General features: G+C 34.4%; 1 protein-coding gene across 1 annotated transcript in view; it reads left to right on the forward strand.

Moving 5' to 3' along the window:
- Positions 1-3407: 3407 nt before the first annotated feature.
- LOC129231675 (uncharacterized) overlaps positions 3408-15561 on the forward strand; it is a 64494-nt gene continuing 52340 nt past the window's right edge. Inside the window, exon 1 of the mRNA XM_054866037.1 lies at positions 3408-3445. The gene's annotated coding sequence lies outside the window, so the exon portion shown is untranslated. The remainder of the gene's footprint in view (positions 3446-15561) is intronic.

Genomic DNA, 15561 nt, shown 5'->3' on the forward strand with positions numbered 1-15561 from the left:
GTAAACAATGAATAAACTAAAATGGAATGGGTAGCAACGTAATGCAACTTTGAAACCTCGTTATTTTAAAACAAATTCGGCATACTTTTAAACAAGAAGTAAATTTTGATTTCCTTGTGGAGAAAACCTAATGAATTAAATATTTGGTTCAAAGCAGTTATAAGAAATGGTACCAATATTTGGAATAATTAGTCTAAATATAGTAGAGGTTTCTTGAACTTTTGGTGAAGCAAATAGTTTAGCAAAATGAGCAATAGAAAGAAGAATCACGGGTTTAACGCTCTTTGAAACAATTTGAGCTAACGTAACTATTGAAGTATTGCCTCTTAATTCCTTACAATGGGACTGTTTATTTATTGCTGATTAAATATTAATTGCAGTCTGATCATTTGTTTTATCACTTTCATCAACGCAACATGATTCGATAATAATTTGAAAAAAAAAAAAAGAAAACCCGTAAATTACCATTTGGTCATGACAAGTTGAATATTAGAACTTATATTCTTAACGTAGCGACGGACTGAATTTACAACATGTTTTCAACCCTGTTTTTAAGAATTCTTCACTAAAACCAACATTAGAAGCAGTAAAATGATGAAACAACTCTGTCAGAAAAAGTTAAGGCGCAAAATTTAAACGTTTTCTTTTGAAGAAATAACGTTAGAAAGGGAATTTTTACTCAAAACAGCCAAAATGCCACTGTGTCAATACTTTATATTAATTACTATTTTATGAATTGTAGAAAATCCATTTTAAGTACGTAGTCGACTATTGGGCACATCAACCAAACAGTATAGAACCAGTGGTCAATCTTCCATGGCCGACTATTGGAAATGCATAAGAATTCAGTACCCCAGTGGTCGGCCACCCCTCTAAAAATAATTGAGTCAAAGAAGGAGTTTATTTTTTAATTGAAACGTTACGTTATACAATCCATTAAAACGTAAGTAAAAGCAAATTTACGGTAGAACGAAAAAAAGAAGGGTACTTAACATTTAAAGATGATGTGTCTTAACAAAAAAATAAGCAGAATCGCAAACTTGGATGACGGGCACACCATTTAAAATAAAATGACCCGTTGCTACTTAATGAAAAGTAATTACAACTTCAATGTTGTTGGATGACAATTGGGGATAAGTAAAGGAATGTGAGAATGCATCATATCCGATTTTTGAAAAACATATTCTATTTATAAGCAGTTTTATATCCCTGTGGCCGACTCCTGGAGCACTTACCCTATGCAGATTTAAAGATTAACTGCAATTATTGAGTGTTGTAACCAAAAAATTATATACTTATTTTATTTCATACTTTTTGGTGAGATCCAAGCTAGTTATAGTTTTTAGATTTAAAAAAAAAAAAAAAAAAAAAAAACAGATATATTTTATCGGATCTTTTGGATTCGCGATAACACTTATTTGAATTTACCGAACACCCCCAGAAGTTTCCTCCCGAGCTACGGGTCCCGACTTGTTCTTTCTCACTCCTTTTACTATTTTATAATTGAGATCGAAGTAAAAAATATATTATTATTTTTGTTTGAAAGTGATTACTTAGAAAATGTTCAGCAACAAAACCGTTTACTGACAGTTGCTTTAGTTAAAGAAAGTTAAAAAACAAGCAAACTTGGGGATTGCGTAGGTAGCTATTAACAGAAGGTTCGATACACAGTCAAACCGGCTGGTTGCCAATGACAGTTATTTTCTTATTAGTAGGTCTTTATATCTGTAATCGAACCAATTGGTAGTCATTTTTATTAAAAAAAAAAAAATGCAAAGAGAGTCGGTGGAAATTAAAGAAAAAAAGAAGGTCGGAGTCTGCATGTTTACCAACGACACCGACTTCTTTATTTCAAAATCAGTCTGACTTCGAATCTGACTCCACACCCCTGAACCGACTTACAGAGCGATGTCACATGATAAGTCAATTAATTACTTTTCAATCTCAATGTATTTTCAACATTTGGTGTTTTCCAAAGCAGTAATTATTTTGAATGCACGCAAACAAATATGTAGTTATTGTTGATGAAGTTTATCTGTGCACACAAACAATCTCTCTAATTATTACCCTTGTTGACGGGGACTGCCCCCCCCCCCCTATAAACTATTCCCATCCCGGAATATTTCAAAGTAAAATTTTTATTTTAAATAAAGCAAGTCATAGTTTGTTATGGCATAATAATAAAATGAGAATAGCTTCAATTTGAACCGTAAAAATTGAGTATGTACACTCAAATTTTTGAAGTCGTACTAAAAAAAAAAGAACGTAAAATTTAAAATTTTGTAAATTTTTGGGAAGGAGGTTAAGTTGTTGCGTGAGGCAGTTTTCATGTAATGGAAATTAATCCTTCAATGTAACTCTACAGTATGCTGAATTACCTTTTATTGCTCAATAAGTTTGGTGAAATAATATAAGATCGAGTAAAGGCCCAAATAAATGAATACAAAGTGTATTTCTATGAAAAATGAAAATTTGAGTTTGAAAAAAAAAAACTGGGGTAAGAGTGAATTAAAATGAATGTAATACCTAGGAATACACAGCTGCCGCTCCCTACCCTCACTTGCTACGCCCATGTGCATGCCTGATTCCAGGATAGCCCGCTAGCCTATTAGTTTTAATTAAAATTTAATAAAGTGGTAATAATAATTTTACCGATATTAATATGATTCAGGGCCATATGCAAGGGGGTGGTTTATAGGGTTCAAACCCCCTCCGAAATTTTTCATCCAAAGAAATGCTTTCCATTATTTATTTTATTTTTTTGTGACAAAAATAATATTGTTGTTATTATTATTATTATTTCAATTTCATTTGTGAAATGAAATTAGTGTGACCGAAAAATTGTACAAACTCATTATGTGTTTATAGTAGATATTGAGAAATTCATTTATTATGTAACAATATGGCGTTTTGTAAGAACATCCCCTCCTTCCAATTAGATAATCTATTGTAACGAAAATCAGTGGAATACACATGAAACCAAATTTGATAGACCATATAAATGTTTCAAAGAATGTGTTTGGTAAAACCCCCTTCGAAACAAAAGTCTGGTTACGGCCCTCTGATGCACAGTGAAAAAAAAAAAAAAAAAAAAATTCACCTGACATGTGACTGATTTATTTTCTTTAACTGATAAAAAAATTGTATTTCAATATCAAATTATGTATGTTGCGCCCAGGGAACAGAAAATACACATCTGAAAATTTTGAAGAAATGTTCTAATTGATTCAAAATCTAAACTTAATAAATGCTCTTACTTGCCGAAAAATTCGCAATAAAGGGTCATGGAAGAGTAGGTTGTCTCGTGGCTATTGGCTGAGACTGGAGAAGGCGGAGCTAGAATTGAATTTTCCTTCCTCTTGATCTTCACACTGTTCACTCTTCTGCATTCGTGTTCGTGACTCAACAGCTACGGTTCGAACGTGCGTATACCTCGAGAAATAGGGTAAGTAAATCTTATATTAATTAAAAAACACTAAAGTTTCATTTCATTGAAAATGGCTCCCAAAGAATCAAGTCCCCAGTCGCCAAAAGTGATGTTATGTCTTTTTTTTTTGTTGATTAAAGTAATATCGCGCAGTAAGAAAAGTAATAAGACGCTTCCAGTCCTATTTCAGAGCTTCTCTTGAGCCTCTAGGAAGCGTTATCTTGAATTCGTACACATAATTTTTTGTCGTTCATTTCAGACCGAAAATTTTCAATTATTAGTACTAAAATTAATGATTCCTGACGTTTTTACATCTACTCACATTTAAAAATAGTCAGTTTTTTACTATCGTAATTTTTGTTTCTTTTTTGATATAGGTATTGTTTTCGCAATTGCGACCGTTTACAATTCCAAATTCCCTAGAAAATAATCGGGAATCATGCGACAGAATTTTTCTGACTAATAAATAAACCAAAGCTTGTATGAGTTCTCACATTTGCTTTTATTTAGTTGAACTGCCTACATTTGTATCACAGTAGAGTCTCGAAAATCAGAGTCTTGAAAGCCCGATGTTCCGGTTAATTCGTGGCGTTTTATTGACAGTAATAAAAAAAGTATTCTGAGATTGGTGTAAACAACACTCGCCAAGTGTCACGAAATATTCATTCACTTCTAAAGATGAAATTAAGATGCTTTTTTTAGATACGAAAAATTACTTAATATTATTTACATTTAATATTAAAATTATTACATTGCTTTCCGTCGTTATGTCGCCCAAAAAGTGTTAAGTTTCAATCGCTAAAAGAATACTCCGGATAATCCGAGTTTTCAGCAATCCGAGGTAGCGTGAGCCCCTAGGATTTCCGAGACTTGACTGTGTATTTGAAAATGTGTGTGTAAAACATTTCCTTTTGTTTTCTCACATATCTTTATGGTAAAAAATATATTCAGTGAAATTTTGTTTGCTATTTTTGTAGAGTATCATAATCTTTTAATTTGTTGTGAAAATTACTATTAGCGAATAGGTGATTTACTTAGTGCGCTGTGTGCATACTTTTTCTTTTAAATTGGCTACCAAAAGTGCAAAAGCGGCTATCATTTTTGGTTATTTTGGTAGCCAGTAACAGTATACCTATTCTTAAAAATTTCTTGTTTAGAGCTTTAAAAAACATGTATTGTGTCAATTTATAAGGTGTAGTTTTGATGTATATATTTGACGTCATTTTTCATTTATTTTGACGATGTATATGTTATGGTAAATGTGATAAATCCGGTGATTTTGTACAATCCCCGGTGTTTATTCACAATCCCCACTGAAATTAGTAAATGTGATAAATTATTGAATATTTTGCCTTATTTATCACATTTGCCGGTGAATTTATATAATCCCCGATTCGTCATGGGGAACGTAATAAAGGTCAAAATTTAGCCAAAATTCGTTCAGTTTGCGCAGCTACTTGGTTTTTTCTACCGCTTTCGCCGTCCCCTCCCGTAGTGACGCGACCAATTACATTATTTATGATATCATCTAATTTCTCTTCTAGGATACTTAATTAAAGTAAAGAAGAACTAATTTAAATTTTTTTTGATTGAATTTTTTGTGTAAGCTTTGATAGATAGCAAAACTTTTTAATTGTAAAAGTAATTTTTAGTGTTGTAAATATTACTTTTTTAGAATTAAACCCTCATTACTATACAGAATTATTCAAATTTATTACATTCCCCATCACGATTCGGGAATTGTATATAAATAGACCGGTCAAATGTCATAAATATTGAATAATTGATCACATTTACTAAGTTTATTGGTGATTGTGTATAATCATCGGTATTTATATGCAAGCACCAATTTATCTCATTTACTGTAACATATATATGCGAATTCAGAAACAAAAAAACTTTAAAATTTGAATTGCTAGTTCTCAATTGGTTCTATACATCTTACGAAGCGTTTGACGGCTCATTGAAACTAAAGCAGTAAGTTTGAAAAGTTAATTATAACATTCATAAAATCAAAATATATCTTACTATAAGTTATCGTTTCAAGTATATTAAAAAAATAATAATAATTTTTGTAGCTGATTGATTTTATTCAAACATTAAACTAACGTATTATAAGTATTATTAGCACTATCATTATTTTTTTCATTAATTAATTTATTTAATTATTGTTGTTGTTGTAGTAGTAGTAGTTTGTAAATTATGAGTGAGCAAACTGAAACTAAATAATAACTACCTTTAGTAAAAAATTTTCCAGATTTTGGAGGGGGCCCGCCCCCCTCAGCCCCTCCCTTATACTATCCCTCCCTTATACCCCCTTACTTTCTATCTTTACAAACTTTAGATGAAACAGCGCTCTTAGATGTCATTATATTTTATCAACTTTCACATTTTGAATGAAAAAATAAATGGAAAATTAGGAGTAGTTCTTTTTATAAGCAACGGTGTGGGAAATTCCGCTCTCAGTGATGCTAGAGAGATGAAGGAAAAGAAAAATTTAGTAGCCAATAACAAAGCCGATACTTACGATTCCCTTTTATTTATTTTTATAAATTTTCGTGTTGCACCAGGAATTTGCGTTAATTCTAAAATTCTTTACTGGTGAAAAAATCGCGTTATAGCCATTTCGCGTAAGTCGGATCGCGTGGTAGCGGGAGTCGACTGTACTTCTCAAATTATTCTTTGCTGTATGTAAATTCGTTCAACGTTTCATTTCGCACTCACCGAAATGCAAAAGTTGTGTGTTCATTGAATCAGGTCTGAATTTTTCTAATCGTCTATCGCTTGTTAATTTATTATTATTTTTTAATAAATATTGCTGATCTACAGAAAAAATATCTGGAATAAGAATAGAGTATGATTTTAAAGGGAGCCAGATGTGAGCACGGGGCACATGTGAACTTGGTATGTTTTACTAGGACACAAGCGCAGCCAGAAATATCTTCTGGAGGGGTTTTTTGATCAGAAATACCTTCTGAGGGGGTTTTTTATCTTCACTTTTTATTACATTATTATGAAATATTAATTTATTTTATCATTTTTTTTTTCATTCTTCTGTTACTTAAATAGTTCTCCAAGAATTTACTGTTACATAATATTTACAGGGGGAAGGCGAAATGTTTTACTTTAACTAAAAACTGGAGTTTAAAATTTTAAAATTCGTCATCATATTCTGTATTAAGTTTAAACGCACTATATAACATGAATAAACTTTCCATTATGAAATATTCTTTGTATTGTTTAGTCGTATAAGATTTTTCTTGTCGATCCAGTGATCAGAACATGCTACGAAACCTTTAATTTTGGCAGTGAGCTGCGGTATATATATATATGTATATATATATATATATATATATATATATATTAAAAATTCCATAAAGTAAAGAATTTTTCAAAAAAATCCAGGGCACAAAGAAAAGACTATTCAATCATGGGGACGCTTTTGCTCTGAGCAATTGATAATATTTTTTGAGAAATTAAGAAATAAAATGGCTCACATGTGCCCCTCCCCTTTTCCCTACTCATAGAAACAATTTTTGCTTTTCAGAACTAATTTTCTGCCATAGTAATTATTACAAATTCTTTAGTTTATGATGTGTCTGAATAATGTAGGGGGCCAATGTGTTCTTAACTACTCGTACATATCGTGGAAATTACACGAAATCACAGAACATTAGTAAAGAACTTTTCACCTCTTGCAATTTTTCTATGCAAAATTCATGACTTTTATTCCTACTTAGTAGGCATCGACTTAGTAGGGTGGACTTGAACTTAGCCATAACAATATGTTTTTGTTGAATATTTTTTCTGGTTAACAGTTTTACAAGCCACAAGTAACTGTAAATTTATGTATTGTAATAAATATGATCTGTCAATTAGCTTTAAAAACACTTTGATATTTGTTTTTATTGCTTCATTACATATGAATTAGCATGTCAAATATAAATGAAACAGCTAATTGGGTATTAGGGCTCGACCGATGGCATTTTTTGGCCAATGGGCCGATGCCGATTGTTGGCCGATTGTTCAAAGATGGCCGATGGCCGATTGTTTTCCTCAAAATGGCCGATTGCCGATGGCCGATGCCGTTGGCCGATGGCAAAAAAAAAAGTTAAAAAAAATTAATTTGAATTCTGATATTTTTAACTCAAATTATGTTTTTCGCAATCGAGTTGCGACAGGACCGTACTCATTGGAGTTATTGTTTCTAGAAACTTCCTGTCCCCCCAAACCTGCCCTTCTCTTGGGCTGTTTCGTGTGTATAGTTGTGTGTGTGTAGGCGCGCATGCATGTGTAGGCTTGCGTGTGCGTAGACCTGTGCATACACGTAGGAGTGTGTCTCTCTGTGTGTAGGTGCTTGTGCATGTGTAGGCTTGTGTGTGCATAGACTTATTATGCACATAGGCGTGTGTGTGTGTGAGAGAGTATGAGCGTGTGTAGGAAATGGACGTCTCCGACCAGGAGAAGCAGATTTGGGGGGGACATTGCTCAGGACCGGAGGAACCTCGCCTGCAGAGGACGATGAACGAGAGTGCTGCAGAGAGAGGCGAGGGGGGGGGGGGGATAAAATCAGCGTAACGTCAAGGACAGTCAAATGAGAACAATAAGCAATCGTGATTGCTCAGAAAAATCTAACAGAAATAAATTGATAAGATTGTCAGGGATTTAAAGGATCATTGATTCAATTCACTTTGTTTCCTTTCTACGAATAAGGAATTGTAATAAAAAAAAAGAATCAGATTTCGACCTAAATTTGTATTTTACGATCACCCAATTTAAACGTCACAAGTTTTTTCGGCACATCTGTACATGCATATGTACCTAAGAACATATAGATGATCGAAATATCCATTTTGAACTCCAACTTAGTTAATTATTGCAAATTCTCTTGTGATGTCTTCATGCGCGTAAACTTGCGTCACTGAAAAACGTTATAAAAACTCATACGTACGTAGTATGATCTAAAAGTTCGAGGACAAGTTGTATAAAACCTTACCCTGAATAGTTCACATTACCGAAGTGCATCTATCTACCAAATAGTCACCTTGAACGACTATGCACTTCTGCCAACGTTCATATAGCTTTTAGAAGAACTCCTGGAAGACATTTATCGCAACCTCCTGTAAGGCCTCTTGCGCTGCTGCTTTAATTTCATCGTGGGGAGCAAGGCAACTTTCATGTTAAGGATGCACGGTTCGATTGGTCAATACTCTGATATGACAAACAAATAACATAACGTTTCGTCGGACTTAGCTCCGTGTGACTTTTACCAGTTCCCAGCAAAAAAACATTTGCATGGACGCCGCTTTCTTCCGTCAGGAGAAGATAAAGCTGCATCACAGAAGGTAGCAAAAAATGGCTTCCAGGAGTATTTCCAAAAGTTGTATGAACACTGGCAGAAGTAGTACATAGTCCCTCAAGGTGAACTTTTGAAGGTGGATGTGCTTCATTAATGTGAACTATTCTGGGTAAGGTTTCATACAGCTTGTCCCCCGAATTTTTGGATCGTACTACGTACAATCTGTATAGGGTGTAGCTATGCTTCTCCTTTTTTGACTGCTGTATGATGAAAGACAAACAACAACAGACAAAAAAAAAAAAAAAAGAAAAGAAAAAGAAAGAAAGAAAGACAGGAAGAAAAAAGGAAGAAACACAAAGAGACTGTTTAATAACAAATTGATTTGCTTTTTAAATTGAACATATAACTAAGATTTCAGTAATATTGTAATAATGTATGGATTTAGTTGCACTAAACATAGTTAAAAAACATTAAATTATGTTGTTTAATCATTCAAAAAAAATAAGAATAAAACTATGGAACCGTCAACCAATTACGCAATTAAAATGGAAAGATTGCACGCAGACATTTTTTAGTCCTCAAATTAAACAAAAAAGGTAACAGATAAATTACTTCTGTGATAGAGAAATAGGGCCCCAAAATGTATTTCGACGGGCCCTAAACTTGTAGCTCCGCCGAAGCGATACAGAAAAGACTGCATTACTGTGATTCATATTACAAATATCGAAAAATTAAGAATTACCATCGATTCAACGGGAATCTAACAAAATGAAACAAAATCGGTTCCGCCATCTCATATTTGTTTCCATAGTCTCCAATTCAGCAATATATCACCAAGTGATCGTCAGTCTGAGACGCTATATTAGTTTTCCGTTGAAATAAGTAATTAATAGCCACAAAAAATGATTAAATCGGCTTTTTAGAACACCCGATCGAAAACAAAAAGGGAAGTGCACAACTGGAACGTACACACACCCCACATGCGAAAATTTAGCCTTCTACAGCTTACCATTTTTGAGTTATGACCTAGAGAGATACATACATACATACATCCAGCAGGAAGAAACAACGCAATAATTAACTTGTTTGGTATCTGAATGCAGTATTAAAAACTCTTTCAAGGCTGACTAAAATAGAAATTCATACTGAAATTTAAGCAAACAATTTTATATGAAAACAATAACTCCCTTTACTTCGTATTAAAAATTAAAACAACAAAGGTCCAAAACATCGGCCAGTTCCATCGTCTTTTCGATGTTTTTTAAGGCCGATGGGCCGATGTTTTCTGCAAGTTAGCATCTGCCGCCGATGCCGATGCCGATGGCTAAATTGTTGAACCATTGGCGCCGATGCATCGGTCGAGTCCTATTGGGTATTACACTATTTTTTTTCGCTTTGAATTTATTATAATGTAGTCAAAACTAGGCTTTATAGTCTGAAAATTTTACGCTTATGTATATTTTTTTTTATTACTCAACTTAAACTTTAGCTATAGTACAGCTCTGATTAGTTGAGCTCCAACATTGACAATGTTAACTCGTTTTCAGTGTATTTTTTTTTTGGCGGGGGGGGGGGGGGCTGCTCAGTTGAGTTACGTTACTTCAGTAGTATGCTTCTGCGAAGGTATTCTAACTGAACTCAGCGCCAATAACACTTCCCTCTTTCACTGAACTCAGGTTAAATCAGCGATTCTCAACCGGTGGTTTGGCGGACCGGTACCGATCCCCAATAATTTTTGCTCACCCACAAAAAAAAAAAAAAAAAAAAAAAAAAATCTTACTCCTGAAAAATATTTTAAAAAAAAAGTTTAAAAATATCCATAATAAACAAGGACATTCTTTGTATGAATTTTGCGATTAATTTTGAAAATTATCAATGATTTTTCTCAAAAGCTCACTTTTACATGCATACCTATTACAATAATTAGCTACTATCTTTACATTTAACGTTTTGTGACAGTTTTTTAATACCAAGTAAGGTTTTACTTATTTATGTATTTTTTTATTTACGTACTTTGTAAAAAAGGGCGAAAAACCTTCACTGTCACGTTAACATTTTCCATTTCTGTTCGCAAGGAGAAATTTTATTTACCCAACTACTTATTTAAAATTTATATTTTTGATTAAAAAAACACAATAATAATAATTATAAAAATAATAATAACACTAATAATAAAGAAGAAACGGGGGGGGGGGGGACATTACTTTCCGATTTTTTTTCATAAATTTTTGACGTTCTACAAGTCAATGGTTTCTCAAAAAAAAAAAAAAAGGAACGAAAGAAAAAAAAAAAAAAAAACCCTCACCCGTCCAAGATTTTTTTCAAAAGGTTTTGCCGGTCCAAAAAAGGTTGAGAAACGCTGGATTAAATGATGTTGAAAAATAAATAAATGAAATTTTACTTAATCACTATTTTTATAATGGCAAAACATTCCGCCCTGTCTCGTCGCAGATAAGGGGCTCGACATCCAGAGGTAAAACATGTTAAGACAATCAATTGTCACCTACATTGAGCCACTGGAGTTGGCGAGCTAAGCGAGCAGGGATTGAAGTCCTCTATTCCTTTCACAAAAGGAGCCAAATCTTCTTTCCATTGTTCAACAGTACCTTCATCGACTTTCGCATGAAGAGACATGCAAGGCCCGATTAACTAAAAGTGAGGCCCTAGTCCTGCAATAATTTAGAGGCCCCTCTGAAGTTCTCTATAGCGGAATACAGTGGTTGACTTACATGTTTGGGGGCTCCTTTGTCGATGCAAATCATTTGTCATGTGCATTAATGAATCTACTTCAGAAGCATCTCTTAATTGTAACATGGTAAATACGCAATTGACAGAATGAATTGAAAATTCTCCAAAAAGAAAGTTTTTTTCCCATTAACAAACCAATATTTTTGAACTACAGTATACTCCCGATTATCCGTGTGCGGATTATCCGTGCATTATTTCGGAATCACACTTTTTTAAAGCTTCTTTCAGGCGCAAGTGATGATACCGAAAACGAAGATAAAGAATATGAAGAAAATACAATTACATATTCTGCTGCGGAACATTTATTGGATTACATGAGTGAAAGAGGTTACGATTATTACGATTACGGAGAAATAATTGTAGTAAGAAAAATTCGTACGGACATACGCATAAATTTAAACAAACAAACAAAACAAAAATGTATCACCGATTATTTTAAGCAATAAATTTCAAAGAAAATTTCCTGGTTTGTGTGAGTATATATATATATATTATTTCGTTTGTTCTAATTTCCTCTTAAATAGTTACCCTGCATATTCCTTAAATGATTTTTCGGATTATCCGTGTTTTTCGATTGTCCGTGCTACGCCGCCCGGTGATTAGCACGGATAATCGGGAGTATAATGTATTATTTTAAAAATGTGTGTATTTTTCGTATTGTGGTAATGCTATGCCTAATTCTGTAATAATTTGGGCCCCTTAGGAAAAGGAGGCCCAGGCCTAGTAGGCCTGTGCTGTAAACAGGCCCTGGAGACATGAGTTGCCAAGCAACACTTCTTTTGTTATTTTTTTTTAATTCTTGTGAATAATAAAATTTTCCATTTCAAAGGAATTTGACTATTTTACGGTCTTTTCTTAGAAGCTCATTTTTAACAGGAATGCCCGAGGGACGAGAATCTTAAAATCATAGCAACAAAACTTTTCTACTATTTTTATTTGACTGGATTCCCTTTTTGAATAGTACCCATATCCAACTTATTTCCCCCTCCTGAGTTTAATAACATGGCTCTCAATGCTGGGTCTGGGACTTTAAATTGCTCCCTGAAACTCTTTTCTTCAAGTTTTGGAACAACAAGAAAAGGTAGATTTGGGCGCGGCCATGCAATCAAAACTGAAACCCTGCAAGTCTAGACAGTTTTTTTCTTTTAGTAATCAACATCATCGAGTACGTACCATACTAACCTTTCTCAGGCTGCAGTAAAGGGGGGGGGGGGGTCAGATCCCCCGCGTTATTAGAGCTCCCGCGCTCAACCCTGTTATTAGTTAACGAACTGTGGTTTGGATTTGGAATAAGAGAAATGATAGGGAATGTATTCCGAGAAGCAGAACAAAGACAGATCTAGATTTTGAAATGAAAAAAGAAAAAGAAAATGCGACGCGTAAGCAAGGGATGCATTTTACTGAAGATTATGCAAACGGAGTAAGAGCTGTTATTATTTTCGCATTTCAATGGCCGGGACTGCGGAAAGAAGACGAAGGAAAAGGGAAGGAAAAATCGTGCATAAGATGAAAGAACTGAAAAACCGCCGGCGCCGCGTCCGCCGTAGACATTTTCAGTTCGACGATTTTTTTAATGAATGCTTTCTGATTCTTAGAACGGTAGTTTCGAACCAACAATTCCATATCCTTTTTCTTTAGCGCCAAAAGTAAAAGCAAACATTTGAGGGGAGACGAAAAAGTGTTTTTTTTTGAGCAATCACGATTGCTTATTGTTCTCATTTGACTGTGTTTTGGCGTGCTATCATTTTATTTTCCAACTAGCACCCTCTGTCAGCACCACCGTCGACCGGCTTCTCACGATGTTGCTCCTATAGCGAAAACCGTTTCCAGGTTGCGTCCATATCCTACACACACACACACGCATACAAACTCACACACACATACACACGCTCCTACATACACACACACAAGAACGCCTGCACACACGCGCGTACACACACAGCACTGCGTACACAACATGCACTCACATGCTTACATACACAAACACGCACGTACCCACACACATGCGCCTACACAAACACACACGCGCATACATACACACACACGCTCGTGATTGCAAAAAAAGAAAATTTGAATTCAAGATGCCAAAAATTCAAATTATTTTTTTTTTCTTCGCATCTTAAACTGTTTTTTGCAGCGAACTAGTTCGCTGCAAAAGTTCTTTGCTGCTAGTTCTTTCAATATAGAGATAGCTTGTCTTTTAGTTCCTTTAAAAGAAAAAGTGAAAAACTTTTCATTTTAACTGTTCATAAGTAATAGTACGGAGCATTTTATTTAAAAAAAATAAGGTGAAGTTCGTGATGGTAACTCTTACTATTTCTGAAATATTTACACTACAAAACAATGAAAAACAATTTCATTCTTTAAACACCATCAATAATATTTTTAAACATAATTTTTGAATTTGGCGCAAAAACGATAGACAAAATCATTCACAACCATAACTCAGCTACAACTATAAATTTAAACAGGCCCAGTTTTTTCTCTACCTTATACATAATGCATTGATAACCAGGGCCGATCCTAGGGTGTCGGCCGCCCGTGTGCAAAGACCTTATGTGCCGCCCATTAAGAGCAATTCGCATATTTTGACTAATCTTCAACGTCTATATAAATCTTTCTTTAAATTTCTATGCCAAGTTCGAATTTAAAAAAAAAGGGGGGGGGACAGAAGAATGATCTTATAAAAATGAAGAAATTTTTATAGTAAGAAACTCCTTAGGTACAATTTGTATATTTGAAGAAAGTGATAGATACCAAAATTTACTAGTCTTGAAAACGCATTTTATAGTAAGATAAATAAATACCTTTGTGCTGTTGTAAAGAAACGAAAAGTAACAACGTATAAAAAGCACAAATTCGCAGATTACCATCTGCGAATTTGTGCTTTTTATACGTTGTTACTTTTCGCATTTTATAGTCTTTCTTCGGTGACATCAGAAAAGGGACGGAGGAAGGGGAAGCGTGGGGGAGGTGTCAGGGGTTCAGGGGAGGAGGATTGCTCCAAGAAAATTATCGAAATCGGCGTATGAAAAATATGTTTAGTTAATCTTTAGTTGTGTTTGGTTGCAAGGACAAAAGAGTCAAGTATATTCAAGGTGCATGGAGAAATTTTCGTAATTGACGTCAAATATAGCAATTTTAGGAACTTTTTCGAGACTTTAGGTGAAAGTAATGTTGCAGTTCTTTCCTAAGATTCTTTCAAAATTGAAATCAATTTGAAGCTATTTTTTTAAGACCGTAGCTTAGGAAGGATCGGCGTTCTTCCCGAAAAATCTCCGCAACTGAAATTTTTAAACCCGCAATTTTGGGTTACCTTTGTTGACGTTGCAAGAGGGAGGGAGATTCAATCGTCTCCCATCGAAAGATTCCGAAATATAAGTTTTAAACGCAAATTTAGGCCGTCTTTGATGATGGTAGGGGATCTGGCGGCTATCCTCCGGTAATTTCACGGCACTATTTTTTCAAAAACCCGTTTTTGGCTAAATTTGAAAACAATAGGGGAAACGTGAAAATATTGCGAACCAAAATATTTTTCGAAACTGAAATCCATTATAGGCTATTTTTGGGAAGAAATTATTTTGGAGCTCTTAAGCGGACATTTCTAAAATCGCAATTTTATATTATCTTTGGTGACGTTAACAAAATTGGGAAGCTTCTACGGATCTTTCGGATGTTTTTCAACATTAATATCTGAAAAATATAACTATAGACTTTTGTCCACCTCACCTCGACGTTTGATGGATATGCCCCAGCGCCGTAAAAAGTTACAGTAAAAGCCTGGCAGTTCTCCTCCGGAATTCTTTAGAAATATAAGTCCCAAAATCGTATTTTAAGCATTGTTTGATAACGATGGGACTAAGAGCGGGCGGGGGTTTAGTGTGCCTTCACGAACTGTTTTCTGAAACTGAAGTCAATTTCAGGCTAGTTTAGGCAGGAAGCTGTGGCTCCACGGAACCGTCTAAAAACGAAGTTTTCTGGTATAGTGATAGAAAAGGGGGATCCGGGACCTTTCCCCAAAAGTTCTTGAAACTGATGTTTGAAAAACGCAATTTTAGTTTGTTTTTCAACACGTTAAGTGAGAGGG

The sequence above is a fragment of the Uloborus diversus genome, chromosome 10, assembly GCF_026930045.1.
Source record: "Uloborus diversus isolate 005 chromosome 10, Udiv.v.3.1, whole genome shotgun sequence".
Lineage (NCBI taxonomy): Eukaryota > Metazoa > Arthropoda > Arachnida > Araneae > Uloboridae > Uloborus > Uloborus diversus.